The sequence below is a fragment of the Tupaia chinensis genome, unplaced genomic scaffold, assembly GCF_000334495.1.
Source record: "Tupaia chinensis unplaced genomic scaffold, TupChi_1.0 Scaffold147135_1, whole genome shotgun sequence".
In the NCBI taxonomy this organism is placed as follows: domain Eukaryota; kingdom Metazoa; phylum Chordata; class Mammalia; order Scandentia; family Tupaiidae; genus Tupaia; species Tupaia belangeri.
In genome coordinates, this window is record NW_006206987.1 from 1 (window position 1) to 4,597 (window position 4,597).

At 37.2% G+C, this 4,597-nt stretch overlaps 1 non-coding gene across 1 annotated transcript; it reads right to left on the bottom strand.

Moving 5' to 3' along the window:
- Positions 1-2,137: 2,137 nt before the first annotated feature.
- Positions 2,138-2,298, bottom strand: LOC114006343 (U1 spliceosomal RNA). Its single transcript, XR_003548076.1, has one exon. It is a non-coding gene; the product is annotated as a U1 spliceosomal RNA (small nuclear RNA).
- Positions 2,299-4,597: the final 2,299 nt, after the last annotated feature.

The window sequence follows — 4,597 nt, forward strand, 5'->3', positions numbered from 1 at the left end:
GAGTGTCAAGTATTTTGGTTGGGGCAGTCTTAGTCAAGACAACTTTTAGCTCAAACAACTCTGTATTAGAACAACCTTCAAAAACAGCTTGGCCAGTAACAACTTAGCATAAGCAGTTCCTTTTTGATTTCAGTGTTAGCAACTCCATTTTAGGATAGGGTATTACAAAGATTAAGTTTGTCACATCATACAATATGTTATAATCTGAATTTGAAAATTAAGTGCAACAGTCTATTATCTTACAACGGCCAGAAATCAGTACTTATTCTAACTTTAGTTTTATAATTTGCATCCTTTGCAATATAATAAGAGTATAAAGTGCTGGGAAGGCAATGAGGTCTAGGATTGGCAAATGAGGAATTTTCATTACTGTCATCATTCTAGGTTTCCTCTTCTGAAAACGACCTTTTCTTCATGTGGCCTTCAAGGCAGGGGAGAGGAGCACTGTTTTCTAGAGAGCCAGGAGTGGTTTCCTGTCTAAATAGAGGACTAGCAGGTCTAGGATCTTAAATTCTGGATATTGTACTGGAGCATGTCCTGGAATAGTCTTTGTTATTGCTGTCATTGGTGTCAAAGTTCTGATAACAACCAAAAATTCTTGAAAATACATAAATATGTGGAAATTTAATAATATTTTTTTAAATAATTCAGACAGACCTACTGAAGAAATTAAGAGAGAAATTAAACTTTCCTTTAAACAAATGGTAATGAATATCTTCAATGAAAAACCTCTGGTATACCGCAAAGGCAGTACTGAGAGATGAGTTTGTGGCAACAGGCAAAAAAAAAAAGACTGATCACAAATAAACAACCTAATAAAATCTCACAGGTACCTGGAAAAGTAAGAACAAACTAAACTCCCTTTCGCCAAGATAGCATTGAAAGTGAAGAAGGAAGCTTCTGCCCTTCCCAAAGCTGAAGCCAAAGCAAAGGTTTTGAGGCCAAGAAAGCAGTGCTGAAAGGTTCCAAACTGACAAAAAAAAAAAGGTCTACACATCACCTACCTTCCAGAGGCCCAAGACTCTATGGCTCCAGAGGCAGCCCAAATATCCTTAGAAGAGCACCCCGGGAGAAACAAACTTGACCATTATGCCATCACCAAGTTTCCCCTAACCACCAAATCTTCCATCAAGACAGAAGACAACAACACGCTTGTGTTCATTGTGGATGTCAAGGCCCACAAGCACCGGATCTAACAGGCCGTGAAGAAGTTCTATGATATGGATGTGACCAAGGTCAACACCCTAACTAGTCCCGACAGAGAGAAGAAGGCATATGTGTGACTGATTATGAAGATTATAATGCTTTGGATGTTGGCAACAAAATTTGGATACTCTAAACTGAGTCCAGCTGGCTAATTCTAAATACACACTTTTTCACCATAAAAAAAGGAAAAAGAAGCTAGACCCAAAAGTAATAAAAAAAAATAAAGATCAGAGCAGAAATAAATAAAATAGAGAACAAAAAAGTAATTCAAGAAATCAAGAAAATGCCAAACTATTTTTTTATCAGATAACAAAATTGAGAAAGCATTAGTAAGATAAACTAAGGAAAAGAGAGGAGATCCAGATAAATGAAATCAGAAGTGAAACAGGGGACATTACAGTGAATATCACAATCATCCAAAAGATCATTAGGGATTACCATGAGCAACTATATGCTAATAATGAGTTGGAGAACCTAGAAGAAATGAACAAATTTCTGGACATATAGAGCAGATCTAGATTGAATCAGGAAAATACAGAAAACCAAAATAGTTCGAGACCAGCAGTTACCGTAAAGGCTATGCCACTGGACTCCCATGTAGTCAACCGCGGTTTGAGTCCTGAACCCGGCAGTTTAAACTGATGCCAAGCACATGTGCATGCGTGCCCAAGATCCTGAGAGGAGAATGGAGGAGAAGGGATTGCAGCGTGGCCATACCCCCTGGGGGGTTATTTCTCGCTTACTGTGTCTCTCTCTGTCTCTGTCTTTCTGGAGAGCACATGTGCCCTACAGCAAAAACCTCTACAAAAAAGAAAAAAAAGAAAACCAAAATAGTCCAAAAGAAATCATGACACTGAATCAGTAATAAATATTCTCAATTGGGCTGGACTGAGGTGTATATCATGCTGGGTAAAGTCTCTTTTTTCTTTCAGGGGAGAGCATGAACATAGTCCCCCACTACCAGAAATTATGCAGTCGAGTTTCCCACATTTGGGGAAATCGCAGGAGTCAGCACATCTGGAATGCAATAGATAAGCCTGGCCCTGGAAAACCACCTTCGTCATCACGGTATCTCCCCTGTCAGGTAAGTATGGGTAAAGTCTATTTACAGTCTAAATAATGTATAGCAATTAAATGTATAGATAATAATTAAAAACAGAAAAATCCTCTCAACAAATTAAGTTCAGATCTTATTTTTTCACTACTGATAATCTACCAGTCTTTTAAAGATGAATTAACACCAATTCTCTTCAAACTACTCCAAAAGATTCAAATGAAGGGGAACTGCCCAAACTCATTTTATGAAGTCACCATCACCCTCATCCCCAACGTGGACAAATACAGAACAATAGAAAAAAAAAATACAGACCAATATCCTTGATGAAAGTACATACAAAAATCTTTAAAGAAATACTAGCAAACTGAATGCAACAATATGCTAAAAAGATTATACACTGGGGCTGGAAGGTGGCACGGTGGTTAAGATGCTGGACTCCCAAATGGCACACCACAGTTTGAGTCCCAGACCCAGTGGCTTTTAAAACATTCCCGGTCATGCTGGATACATGTGCTTATGTGATCAAAATCCTGAGAGAAAACTGGAAGAAAAGGGATTGTGTTGTGGCCATCCCCCTAGGGGATAATTTCTCACTTTCCCCTTTTCTATGTCTCTCTCTCAGGTGAGTGCACATGCCCTATGGCAAAAACAAAAACACAAAAACAAAACAAAGCAAAAACTTTTAAAAAGTCATTTCTCTTTCCCCTTTTCTATTTCTCTCAGGTGAGTGTACAGGCTCAACAGCTACAACAAAAAACAGGAACAAAACAAAAACCTAAATAAAAGCCATTATCACCCAAAATAATCTGCAAATTAAATGCAATTTCTATTAAAATTTAAGCAACATTCTCCAGAGAAATAGAGAAATCAATCACAAAATTATTTGGAATTACAAAAGCCCCTATATTACCCAAACAATACTATACAAAACGTAAACTTGGAATCATCTTGCTGCCCGACTTCAAAATATATTGCAAAGGGGACCAACAACTGGTATAATGGCTATGTCGCTGGACTCCCATGTATTCGACTGTGGTTCGAGTCCCAGACCTGGTGGCTTAAACTCATGCCAGGCACGTGTGAGTGCATGCTCAAGATCCCAAGAGGAGAATGGGAGAGAAGGGATTGTGGCAAGGCCATCCCCTCTGGGGGGTGATTTCTGTGAGCGCACACACCCTATAGCAAAAGTCTCTCTCTATATATATGTGTGTGTGTGTGTATATATATATATATATATGTTTATTTATACAAAAGCCATAATAACTAAAATACCATGGCACTAGCACAAAAACAGGCACATAGGCACATAGAGAATCCAGAAATAAACTCAGTAAAAATTGGCAATTTCCAAGAAACACCCACTGCATGCCCATCAATAAAAGAAAACCACAACAAAATAGAAAATTTACCATATGGCTATGATCTAAAGAAAAAAGCCGCAGACACTCAAGCACATCAGCAAAATCCAGTATTAAAGTCACATTCCTTATAATGGGCTATGATTAGGAATCTGATTATATACCCAAAATAAAACTGAATACAAAGGCTGAACTATTTAGGTCAAAGGACCTCTATAGAAGCATCAGTCCTCAAAGGCATTCCAGTTTCGAGACTCAATTTTAGAATAAGGCATAACAAATGTTAACAGAAGATACACGAGGTGATGAAAAAAGAAATTCTGCAATTTCCCACATACTCTGAACGTGATAAAACAAATCTAATTTTCTTCTTAAGTTTACTTTTAACAATTGCCAAAACTGAAATCCAAGATAAATAGTAGTCACAACAGTACTGCTCTGTTTCTTTTGAAATTCAGATTTGGGTTTTTTTGTTTTGTTTTGTTTTTGTTTTCTTACAAATACAAATTAAACATGAAAAAACTACTTCAAAGAATCTAACAGTTCAAGAAAAGCATGTATCAGCTGCATTCCAGACATTAATTTTTTTCTACTCTTTAAATTTATTTTTTACATTAATTCATTATACATTATTACAGCATACAAAATGAATTTTCCATCCAAAATACACTGTCTATTGGCTCAATCAAGCACATCAACATATGTTATCAACAACTAATTTTCCATTTCTTATGTCTTGCATATTTATTTTTCTTTTGCCATCCTTGATTCCCCATCCCTCACCCTCTGCCATGTCCCACCCTCCTCCCACATTGTCTCTGGTATCCATGGTTGCTTTCTATGCCTTTCCCCCACCCCCATTTACTTGATTTGCTAATGAACTTAATTAGTCTAAATATTTCCTATAGCAAGTAAAGCTGATATATGCCTATACATGAACCCAAGTCTGACTTTAGGCATAAACCTCAGTGAGTAG